General features: G+C 48.9%; 1 long non-coding RNA gene across 1 annotated transcript in view; it reads left to right on the top strand.

Moving 5' to 3' along the window:
* The window catches only part of LOC114806598, a 71,641-nt gene extending 61,834 nt beyond the window's left edge, over window positions 1-9,807 (top strand). Inside the window, exons 3-4 of the long non-coding RNA XR_003754641.2 lie at window positions 7,553-7,624; window positions 9,251-9,807. This is a non-coding gene — a long non-coding RNA (uncharacterized LOC114806598). The remainder of the gene's footprint in view (window positions 1-7,552; window positions 7,625-9,250) is intronic.
* The last annotated feature ends 3,189 nt before the right edge of the window (window positions 9,808-12,996 follow it).

The raw sequence follows: 12,996 nt of genomic DNA on the forward strand, positions 1-12,996 counted from the left end.
TCCAGAGGAAAGGCGGACCTAAGGTGAGGTGAGAGGGATGCTAGGATATGTAGCAGAGAAGCAGCGTGGCTCAGTGGAAAGAGCCCGGGCTTGGGAGTCAGAGGTCATGGGTTCGAATCCCAGATCTGCCACTTGTCAACTGTGTGACTGCGGGTGAGTCACTTCACTTCTCTGGGCCTCAGTTCCCTCATCTGCAAAATGGGGATGAAGACTGCGAACCCCATGCGGGGCACACTGATTACCTTGTATCTCCCCCAGCGTTTAGAACAGTGCTTGGCACACAGTAAGCGCTTAACAAATACCATATTTATTACACAAGGTAATCCGGTTATCCCGTGTGGGGGTCACGGTTATCTCCCCCAGCGTTTAGAACAGTGCTTGGTACATAGTAAGGCCTTCTCAAATATTCATTCATTCACTCAATAGTATTTATTGAGCGCTTACTATGTGCAAAGCACTGTCCTAAGCACTTGGAATGGACAAGTCGGCAACAGATAGAGACAGTCCCTGCCCTTTGACGGGTTTACGGTCTGATCGGGGGAGACGGGCAGACGAGAACAATGGCAATAAAACAATGGCAAATAAATAGAATCAGGGTGATGTACATCTCATTAAACAAAATAAATAGGGTGATGAAGATATATATATATATCTTCAAAATATATATATATATATATATATATATATCTTCAAAATATATATAATATATGATATCATAATTACCATTATTAATCCCCATTTTACAGATAAGGTAACCGAGGCACGGAGAAGTTAAGCGGCTTGCCCAAGGACACACAGCAGGCGAGTGGCGGAGCCGGGATTAGAACCCACGACCTCTGACTCCCAAACCTGGGCTCCCGCCACTAATCTGGCCGTCAGGTTCTCGTATCACGGTGCTCCCTCCACATCTCTGTTACTTCTTCAACCTAGCAGTCCTTACACTAGCTAAACCTGGGAGAGGTTTGGAGTTGGTGGGTTGTGAGGACAAATACAATCATCATCATCGTCATCATCGTCATCATCATCATCATTATTATTATTATATATCCAGCCAGGGGAACTATCACCCTAATTCTCACCACGTACAATCATTGGGTCCATCCCTGAGCCTTTTCTAGAAGTAAGTCTCTTGTGCATCAGTAGTGAGAGTCTCATTCAATCAATCAGTTATATTTATTGAGCACTTATTCCCCGCAGAGTGTTGTACTAAGCTTTTGGGAGAGCACCATATAACCGAGTTGCTTGGCGTGTTCCCTGCCAAGTACGGACTTACAGTCCAGAAGGAGATTCAACATAATTCAGCGATTACGTGCAAGCCCGATCCAGGGGAAAAGAAGGCGGGAGGCCGAACAAGCGCCCGGCAAGTGCTCGGTAAATATCCTTGACGGATTACGTGTCGGCCTGACCCAGCGATGGGGATTTCCGGGGCAGTGGGGTCGTCCCGCTCCTGGCTGACTGGGGGGTACGGTGAGGAAGCAGCATGGCCAAGCGGATAGACCACGGGCCTGGGACTCACAAGGCCAAGAGTTACGATTAGACCGGAAGCCCGTCAGACGGCAGGGACCGTCTCTATCTGTTGCCGACCCGTTCGTTCCAAGCGCTTAGTACAGTGCTCTGCACGTAGTGAGCGCTCCATAAATCCTGTGGAATGAATTTGTCTGCAATAAATCCTATTGAATGAATTTGACCTCTGACAAGTCACTTCACTTCTCTGTGCCTCAATCACCTCATCTGTAAAATGAGGGTCGAGACCGTGAGCCCCGCATAATCATAATAATGCTTGCATCTCTTAAGCGCTCACTATGTGCGGAGCACCGTTCTAAGCGCTGGGGTAGATTCAGGGTCATCGGGTCGTCCCACGTGAGGCTCCCGGTTGATCCCCGTTTTACAGATGAGGTAACCGAGGCCCAGAGAAGTGAAGTGACTGGCCCACGGTCACCCGGCCGCCAGGCGGCGGAGTCGGGATTCGAACCCACGGCCTCCGACTCCGAAGCCTGGTCTCTTCGCACCGAGCCGTGCCGCTCCCTCAACCGTCTCCACCCCGGCGCTTAGTACGGTGCCCCGGAAAGAGTAAGTGCTCGAAAAACACCACAGTCGGTATTATCGGTCAGTCTTAAGATACCGGACTGTTACCTCGTTTAGGATCTAAGCTATTCCGATCCCATTATCTCATTTTCTTCGTGTGTCACATCTTGACCCGGGCCCCGAAACGTAGCGGCTACAGGTGTCATCCAGATAGGGCGTCTTCGGCATCCTGAGGGCTGGTCCGCGGAGCGGTCCATCTTATCGGTCAGTCAGTCGTGTTCACCGAGCGCTTACCGTGTGCGGAGCACCGTACTGAGCGCTCGGGAGAGTGCAGTACGACGGTATTGATGTAGAAGTGGGGATGGTTTACACTGAACCATCCACACTCCCTCTCCTAGTTTCCTTTCTCCTAGTAGCCCCCTGGCAAGACCTGCCGGAAAAGAAAGCGCCAGAGGTTTGTGGAAATGGACGAGGTCGTCTCCGTGAACGTCGTAACGGTAATCACCTCCGCACCCTCATCCACTTTGTCGGGAACATTTGAGTAGGATTCCCAGAGTGGGTTATGATGAGCTGTGGAAGATTAGATGATGGTAATAATAACCGTGGCATTTTTTAAGCCAAGCACTGTTCCAAGCGGTGAGGGGGATCCAACGTAATCGGGTCGTAAGGTAATGATAACGTTGGTATTTGTTAAGCGCTTACTATGTGCAGAGCACCTTTCTAAGCACTGGGGTAGAGAGAGGGTCATCAGGTCTTCCCACGTGAAGCTCACAGTTAATCCCCGTTTTCCCGATGAGGGAACTGAGGCCCAGAGAAGTGAAGTGACTCGCCCACAGTCACGCAGCCGCCAAGCGGCAGAGCCGGGATTGGAACCCGCGACCTCTGACTCCCAAGCTCGGGCTCTTTCCACTGAGCCCCGCGGCTCCTCTAGATTGTAGGCTCCTGGTCGGGATCATGTTGTACTGTAGTAAGGCGGTACTGTACTGTCCTCTAGACTGTGAGCTCACTGTGGATAGGGATGGACGCCATTTATCGTCGTATTGTACTTCCCCAGACGCTTAGTACGGTCCTCTGTGTAGTAAGCGCTTCATAAATGTGATCGAATGAATGAACAGTAAACAGATACATTCCCTGCCCGCAGTTCATTCAGTAGCATTTACTCAATAGTATTTATCGAGCGCTTACTATGTGCAGAGCACCGTACTAAGCGCTTGGAATGAACAAGTCGCGATGAACTGCCAGTCTAGAGGGTCCATTCCCCAGAACTGCCAGACTCACTAAAACAGGTGCTGGATATTCCAGTGGCCGTCCGGGGATGCCCGTCCGCTCAGTGGCCCCAAACTCCGGCCAGATATGCCCAGGGCCGGGAGCGACTGCTGATGACCCATCTGTCCATTCCAAGCGCTTAGTACGGTGCTCTGCGCATAGCAAGCGCTCGATAAATACTATCGAACGAATGAATGACCGTTTACCGCCTGTGAATCGCCACCCTGGTCTAATGATTAGAATTTCAGGATTTGTTAAGTGCTCACTAGGCGCCAGGCCCCGTACCAAGCGCCGGGGTGAATACGCGCAAATGGGGTTGGATAAAGTCCCTGTCCCACGTGGGGCTCAGATCCCCATTTTACAGAGGAGGTAACTGAGGCACAGAGAGGTGAAGTGACTTGTCCACGGTTACACGGCCGACCGTGAGCCTGTGGTCGGGTGGGGGTTGTCTCTATTTGTTGCCCAGGTGTATTCATTCATTCAATAGTATTTATTGAGCGCTTACTATGTGCAGTCCACGGTACTAAGCGCTTGGAATGGACAAATGGGCAACAGTCGTACTTTCCACGCATTTACTGTGCTCTGCACCCAGTAAGCGCTCAATACATAAATCCCATCGAGTGAAAGAGGCAGAGCTAGAATTAGAACCCAGGTCCTTTGGGTTCTCAGGCCCATGTTCTATCCACTAGGCCACGCTGCTGTGTATTCTCCAGCAAATTCACCACGCTCTTCGCTCTACTGGACCCGAAGAAAACTGGATCTTTTTGCAGCATTTGCTTTTGGCTTTTGGCTTTTCATCTCCTGCTTTGTCAATCAGTGGCATCCAAGCCCTTACTATGTGCAGAGCACTATGCTTATTGCTTGGGAGGCTAATGAGAAGCAGCGTGGCTCAGTGGGAAGAGCCCGGGCTTTGGAGTCAGAGGACATGGGTTCGAATCCCGGCTCCGCCACTCGTCAGCTGTGTGACCGTGGGCAAGTCACTTCACTTCTCCGTGACTCAGTGACGTCATCTGGAAAATGGGGATGAAGACTGGGAGCCTCACGTGGACTGATTACCCTGTATCTCCCCCAGCGCTTAGAACAGTGCTCTGTACATAGGAAGCGCTTAACAAGTACCAACATTATTATTATTCCACAACTCATGATAACCCACTCTGGAAATCAAATGTTTCAGATAAAACGGGTCCGGGTGCAGAGGTATTTACTGCTATTGAATTCAGGGAGTTGATCGCATCTATTTCCACAAGCATCGGCTGCTTTCCCTTTAGAGAAGCAGCGTGGCTCAGTGGAAAGGGCTTGGGAGTCACAGGTCGTGGGTTCTAATCCCGGCTCCGCCCCTTGTCGGCTGTGTGACCTTGGGCAAGTCACCTCGCTTCTCTGCGCCGCAGTTACCTCATCTGTAAAAACGGGGTTTAAAAAATGTGAGCACCACGTGGGACAATCTGATTATCCTGAATCTCCCTCAGCGCTTAGAACAGTGCTCTGCACGTAGTAAGTGCTTAACAAATACCATAATTATCATTATTATTCCCTACCAGCGGGTCGTGCCATGGGGCTACTAGGAAAAAGGGGACTGGAAGAGGGGGTGTGGATGGCTCAGTGTAAAGAATCACCACTGCTACAAAAAAAGTAAATAAATAAAAGACAAGTATCTGCCTGGCGGGAGGACACGGCTTTCCTTCTTTAACCGACGTGTTAAACGATGCTCTCCTAAATGGCAAGAGGCCAGAGAGTTGGAATAATCTGTTTTCATGGGCAAGGTATGGAAGGGACTCAATATAAAAACGTGTACCTGTGGTTAAAATCTTTTTGAACAGAAAGAGATAAGACTACCGCTACCAGAGAAAATAGGAAGAGCCTGATAATAATAATAACAATAAGAATAATGTTGGTATTTGTTAAGCATTTACTATGTGCAGAGCGCTGTTCTAAGCCTAGGGAAGCTACAGGGCAATCAGGTTGTCCCACGTGAGGGTCACGGTCTTCATCCCCATTTGACAGATGAGGTCACTGAGGCCCAGAGAAGTGAAGTGACTTGCCCACAGTCACACAGCTGACAGGTGGCAGAGTCGGGATTAGAACCCGTGCCCTCTGACTCTTAGGCCTGGGCCCTTTCCACTGAGCCACGCTGCTTCTCTCGCAGAGCCTAGAAAATGACGAATCTCAGTACGTGTAGAAGGAATAATAATGCGTAGAACTGGCAATTTTATCAGTAGTTTCTGCGAAGCCTGATGATAGGTTCAGTGAAGTTATCCCCTGAATTTTGAAAAAAAAATAATATATTGCATTATTAGGATGAATTCTGATATCCTTAAGCACTCTGATAACCAGCCCCACAGTATTGATGGAAATACGTTTATACTCCTTAATCTATTTTAATGTCTGTCTTCCCCTGCAAGACTCTAAGCTCCTTGTGGGAAGGGAACATACTTATCAACTCTGTTTATTTACTTTCCCAAGCACTGACTACAATGCTCTGCGCACAGAAAACGCTCAACAAATACCACAGATTGTTCAACTGAGGAGCTGTAGATATTGCCTCAGTGGAATCCACATGGATCCGAGCGAATCGAAATCAAACAAGAATTGAAGCTTGCTGTGGGCAGAGATTGTGTCTTATAATAATAATCGCGTGGCCGAGTGGGAAGGGCACAGGCTTGGGAGTCAGAGGTCATGGGTTCGAATCCCCGCTCTGCCACTGTGGGCAAGTCACTTAGGTCCTCTGTGCCTCAGTTCCCTCATCTGTAAACTGGAGCCTCATGGGGGACAACCTGATTACCCTGTATCTACTCCGGCACTTAGAACGGTGCTCTGCACGTTAGTAAGCGCTTAACAAATACCAAAATTATTATTATGATTATTACTATTTGTTATTCATTCATTCGATAGTATTTATTGAGCGCTTACTATGTGCAGAGCACTGTACAAATCGGTAACAGATAGAGACGGTCCCCGCCCTCTGCCGGGCTCACGGTCTAATCGGGGGAGACGGACGGACGAGAACGATAGCAGTAAATAGAATCGAGGGGATGAACATCTCATTAAAACAATAGCAAATAAATGGAATGGAGGTGATGTCCATCTCATTTACAAAATAAATAGGGTGATGAAAATATATACAGTTGAGCACTTACCGTGTGCCAGGCACTGTACTAAGCGCTTGGATGGAAACAAGTCAATCGGGTTGGACTCGATCCCTGTCCCAGGTGGGGCTCACAGTCTCAATCCCCATTTGGGCTTGTCTTACGCCGTCGAGCCGTCCGTGACCCATAGCGACACCAAGGACACATCTCACCCAGAACGTCCCGCTCTCCGTCGGCGATCGTTCTGCTCGTGGATCCACGGAGTTTTCTTGGTAAAAGTCCGGAAGCGGTTTACCATCGCCGCCTCCCGCGCCGTAAACTCGAGTCTCCGCCCTCGACTCTCTCCCGGGCCGCCGCTGCCCAGCACGGGGGAGTTTCGACTTGTAGCAGATTGCCCGCCGCTCGCTAGCCACTGCCCAAGCTAGGGATGGAACGGACAGGCCTCTGCTCGACTCTCCCTCTCGTAGCCGACACTGGTAGAGGACTGGAAACTCTCCAGGTGTGACCTTGAGAGGGGAATCCCCATTTTCCAGATGAGATCATTGAGTCCCAGCGAAATAAAGTGACTTGCCCAAGGTGACACACAGCAAACGCCGGAGTGGGGATTAGAATCCTTGACCTTCTGACTCCCCGACCCGTGCTCTTTCCACTGCACTGAAAAGCAGCGTGGCTCAGTGGAAAGAACCCGGGCTTGGGAGTCAGAGGTCATGGGTTCGAATTCCAGCTCTGCCACTTGTCAGCTGTGTGACTGGGGGCGAGTCACTTCACTTCTCTGTGCCTCAGACACCTCATCTGGAAAATGGGGATTAACTGTGGGCCTCACAACCTGATGACCCTGTATCTACCCCAGCGCTTAAAACAGTGTTCCGCACATAGTAAGCGCTTAACCAATACCATCGTTATTATTATAATTATTATTACACCAGGCTGCTTCTCTATCGACTCTGCACACAGTAAGTGCTCAATAAATACGACTGACTGTTAGAAATGGAGCTTATGTGTGAGCAAACGGAAGGCGGTGCGCATGGAGTTGGTCCCCAGCGGAGTCACTGCCTTGCGGGCGGCAGAAAATATCAAGCGTTGGGCGTCTCCCGTTCGATTTTCCGTGTCATTTCTCAACGGGACCGGAGCAGAATGTGTTTGATCAACGTTCCTATTTTCCTTCGAAATCCTACCAGGGATCGTGAAGGATCGTGAGCAAATATTCCGCAAGTGCCTGGTTTATGGCAGCGAAAAACTACGGGCTTTCGGTAAGACTTGCTGACTCGGGGTTTCCTGTAAGCGTCCGCATTGTTTCCATGAATAATAATGGCATTTGTTAAGCGTTTCCTATATGACAAGCAATGTACCAGGAACTGGGGAGGATGAGAGATAATCAGATCGGTCCCTGCCCCAGATGGGGCTCACGGTTAAAAGGGGGAGAGAGAACAGATATTTAATCTGCATTTTACAGACATGAAAGGGAGGCCCCGAGAAATTAAGGGACTTGTCTGAAATCGCAAATCGGGCAGATAGACGAGGCAGGATTAGAACCCCGATCTGCTAACTCACAGGCCTGTGCTCTTTCCATTAGGCCACGCGGCCTTTTATTCTCATTCATTTTCATCAGTGTGCTTTTGTATAACTTTGATTTTTCTGGAAACCAGTGAATTGGGTCGTTGAAGTCCATCTTTCCTAAGGGTGCCTTAATTTCTGCTCAGTGGATCCAAGGTCTGGATACAAGGAAATTGGAGATTAAGGGAGACGCGGTATCGTTTAGTGGATAGAATACGGACCCGGGAATCAGAAGGACCTGGGTTCTAATCCTGGCTCTGCCACGTGTCTGATGTGACCTTGGGCAAGTCACTTCACTTTGCTGTGCCTCAGTTGCCTAATCCGTAAAATATGGATCAAGACTGTGAGCCCCATGTGAGACAGGGACCGTGTCCAACCTGATTAGCCTGCATCCACTCTAGTACTTGGTACAGTGCCTGGCACGTAGTAAGCGCTTAACAAAATACCATAAAAATAAATGTCCGCAAGATGAAGAAAAGGGCAGAATCAGGCGAGAGTCCATTACAGATCATGAGTGTCCTGTGAGTTCATTTGGGGTGTTCAGAGTACTCTCTGATTAGACTGTAAGCCCTTCAGTGGGCAGGGATCGTCTCTATCTGTTGCCGAATTGTATATTCCGAGCGCTTAGTACAGTGCTCTGCACATAGTAAGCAATCAATAAATACTATTGAATGAATGAATATTAGATTTAGTAATAATAATTTTGGTGCTTGTTAATTCATTCAGTCATATTGATTCAGTCGTATTGATTCAATCGTATTGATTGAGTGCTTACTATATGTAGAGAACTTATGTGAAAAACATTGTCCTAAGTGCTGGGGTAGATACAAATTGACCAGATTGCAAACATTCCCCATCCCATAGGGCTCACAGTCTTAACCCCGTTTTACAGAGAAATGAGGTGACTCGCAAAAGGTCCCTCAAGAGATAAGTTACGGAGTCGGGATTAGAACCCACGACCTTCTGACTCCAAGGCCCGTCCTCTATCCATTAGGCCACGTTGCTTCTCCAATCCCTGCCCTCACAGAGCTTCCAATCTAGCGATACACCGGGGGTGGCTCTTCTAGAAGCCACATCCACCTCACGCGTTGTGAATCGGGAAGGAAAGGTGTTTTTTTTTCCCCCAGTCGGGAGCTTCAGGGGGCTAAAATAAAAAGAAGAGAGACAAAGCTCATCAGCGCACGGGAGGGGGAAATCCGTGAGAACTCTCACGTCGACTATCGCAGACACCCCGGAACCCACGGGTCCATTTCCCCGACAGCGTTATCTCTGAACGCCGGGCAACTGTATACTATCGTTCAAAGCCCCTGGCCTTCCCACAGAGTGCTCCGCTTCCTGCCTTGGTTAGCGACGTCGGAACGTCCTTCTGAAGTCCTGCCGTGATATCCGATCCCGCGTCTCCACTCGGCGAGGGTGACGCTGAAACATAAATCATCCAAAATCTGAAGAGACTCTGGATTTCCGGATAACAGAAACTGCTGAGGTGAAATATCACTTTAAAGCCTCGACGGACGAGAACGTTCGGAGCCGACTCCCGAGAAGACCGGAGAGCGTCTGCCGAGACGCGAAGAGCCGTCAGCGGACCGGACGGAGAGTAAGAAAGTCGGCTGGGCCCCGCAGGGTCACCGATAGTCGTGCTCGAACGTAAGGATGGGTGGCTGGAGTCCATTGAACGGGAACTTGTCGGGGGAGAATCCGGAGGCCTAAGCCCAGACTCCGGAGGTCTCATTTCCTTTGCATTAAACAATTCCACCGTTCGGAGTTGCACGTTTCAGAAGGGGGCAGATAGAACTGTGGAAGAGCACAGCGGTTTGTATGCATCGCTTGATGTATAAACCTAATATCTCTTAGAAGAGGATTTTCTTTTCAATTAAAGTTTAAAAGGGGGTGGCATTTTTCATTCCTTTATGTAAGCATCGGAGATAGGCGAAAGCCCCCGGGAGATTCACACACAAAACCGTGTTTGTGAGGCAGCCAGATCAAGGCTCGGCAATCCCGGATGAGCCTGTGTGTTTTAAAACTTTTATTTTCTTTTGTCATTTAAAGGCTTTCATGTTTAAATCAATGCCTCAGTGGGGTGGGTGGAGGAATGATTTCTCCGACTCGGTCGTTAACGCTTACGTCGGCCGTGCGGTGATTAGAAGTACCCGTTCGAGGTAGGTTGTCGGTGCTGCGGCTGCTATTAGAAGAGTGAGAAAAAAGTGATTTTTATTTCCAGCATTTTAGAAGCAGTAATCCCGGGGGTTAACTTTGCTTTCATGCACGCTTTAGTAGTGCCGTGAGATGGAAAGAGGAAAGAAGAGAGGGAAGCTAAGCTCCTTAAAGAGGTTCGAGGCAGAGAATTAGTGTTTAGGCATTGTGCAGAGACTGTCATAGGGAAAAGCCTTGGAAATAATTTAAAGCGATATGGATGAGGAGAAAATGGAGCTGCCTAAAAAGGTCCAAAACAGTGTCAAGTTGAAAAGATCGCCTCAAGCGAAAGGAATTATGATTTTTAAGGGATGCGTGCTTTTTTTTAATACTCTGAAATTCTTCACGTAAAAATAATCACATAAACACCATTACACCGAAGCACTTAAAAACATTATTTTTTTTCCGTTCCTCTGTCTTCTTTGTCGGTTTGTTATTGCTCCCTTCATTACTCGGAGAAGCAGCGTGGCTCAGTGGAAAGAGCTCGGGCTTGCGAGTCAGAGGTCACGGGTTCTAATTCCGGCTCTGCCGCTAGACAGCTGTGTGACTTTGGGCAAGTCACTTCACTTCGCTGTGCCTCAGTTACCTCGTCTGTAACATGGGGATGAAGGCTGTGAGCTCTATGTGGGACAAGCTGACGACCTTGTATCTACCCCAGCGCTTAGAAGAGTGCTTGGCACATAGTAAGAGCTTAACAAATACCAACAATATTATAATTATTGTTAATCTGCTCAGGCCTGATTTCTTAATTAATTCTCTGGGCCTCAGTGACCCCATCTGTAAAATGGGGATTGAGACTGTTAGCCCAAGTGGGACGAAGACTGCGTCCGACCCAGTTTGCTCATATCCACCTCAGCGCTTACTACAGTGCCTACTACATAGTAAGCGCTTAACAAACGCCACCGTGGTTATTATTGTATTCTGCCCGGTGATTAGTACAGTTAATAGTAATAATAATTAAGGTATCTGTTAAGCACTTACTATGTGCCAAGCACTGTTCAAAGTACTGGGGTAGATACGAGGTAATCAGGTTGTCCCCCGTGGGGCTCGCAGCCTTAATGCCCATTTGACAGATGAGGTCACTGAGGCACGGTGAAGTTAAGTGACATCTCCAAAGTCACACAGCAGACAAGCGGCGGAGGCGGGATTAGAACCCACGTCCTCCGACTCCCGAGCCCGGGCTCTTTCCACTGAGCCACGCTACAGTTCTCCGTACTCGGTAAGCGGTTCTGCACATATCCGCTCGATAAATTCCACTGATCGATAGGCAGTAGTCCCAAGGATAAGGATGAAATACATGCTAAAGGATTCATTGAAGGAAGATCCGTCGCTCTGGGGGTCTTCACGGTGATGGCCTATGGTGGATTTCAAACCGGTAAAAACAGCACCATGCCATGACGTCAATACCCCCTCTCCCTTCTACCTAAACTGTGAATCCCATATGGGACAGTGACTGTGTCAGTCCTGATTAGCCAGGGACTGTCTCTATCTGTTGCCTACTTGTTCATTCCAAGCGCTTAGTACAGTGTTCTGCACATAGTAAGCGCTCAATAAATACTATTGAATGAACGGATTAACGTGCTTTTCCGTCCTAGGGTTTAGGATGGTGCTTGACACGAGGGAAGCGCTTAACAAACGCCGTAATAACGATGACGCATTCCTCAAAAATCAAAGAGAACCTTGGCCAAGTTCTTTCCCAGCAGTTTGCAACGCTCATTAATAGGGAAGGGAAAAAAAAACCGCACCGAATGCGATCGCCAATAACTCTGTGGTTGATTTAGTGGAATCTTTGTGGCTTGGCCCTCTATTTTCATTTCCTAGTGATTGTTTCATTTGTTTCGGCCCACCAATGACATCGCTCTTCCCTAAGTGGTTTTGCAGCAGGGGCGATAATGGTAATTGTGATATCTGTTAAGTGCACACTATGCGCCAAACATTCTACTAAGGGCTGGGATAGTTCGAGGTTAATCAGGTTGCACACGGTTGCTGTCCCATTTGGGGCTCCAAGTCAAAGTAGAGTAGGAGGGGGAGCCGGTATTTCTGGCATTTTATATTTATATTAATGTCTAGGCTCTACGCTCGTTGTGGGCAGGGAATGGGTCTGTTATATTGTGTCGTCCTCCCCCAGGTGCTTAGTACAGGGCTCTGCACATACTAAACACTCAATAAAAATGATTGATTGATTGATTACGGAGTGTTTTCAGAGCTAACTCCTGGCCAGAAGAGTCCCTGGAGTTACGGTAGGATGCTGGACATCAGTCACTCTCAATAAGGTCCTACAGCCCTCTAAATATCTCATTCTTCTACCGCAGGTTTGGGGTGTCCTCCTCGCTTTCCCCCGAGTTCCAGCTCCCCTGTTGCTAACACCACTCTACGGGTGAAGCCCAGGCATCTGCCTGAAGGGGTAGAGGTCATCTGTCATGTCCACTTTCTCTTTCTCCCAGAGTCACGGTCCGACTCGGCCGGGGCCCTCACTGGCCTGGTCCATCAGCTCCGACATCTCTGGATCCAGACTGCCCTCACGTAGTCCCGTCCGCTGTGATGTCTTCCATGGTCCGCTTTTGCACGTAGAATCCCTGGACTACCGCATCCTCCCGAACGTCTGCACTGGAGACCCTGCTCGGGGCTCCTCTCCTCCCTGTCCACAGTGACCGGGAAAGGCGAACTTTGCTTCGAGCATCTACGCAGCCCCAGATCTACAAGGCTGTAGCCACTCTGCTTGGCACGTAGTAAGCACTTAAATGCCATAATTATTATTATTATTCAGTTGCCCCTCAAAACGGACACTCAGAGAGCCAAGCTGCTTCCCGCAGGGCAACCTTGCCTTAAGGATTATGAAACCCGTGGGAAAAATTTGCCTGCCTCCCTGTGCTCAGGG

This window comes from Ornithorhynchus anatinus, chromosome X1, assembly GCF_004115215.2.
Source record: "Ornithorhynchus anatinus isolate Pmale09 chromosome X1, mOrnAna1.pri.v4, whole genome shotgun sequence".
NCBI classification, from domain to species: domain Eukaryota; kingdom Metazoa; phylum Chordata; class Mammalia; order Monotremata; family Ornithorhynchidae; genus Ornithorhynchus; species Ornithorhynchus anatinus.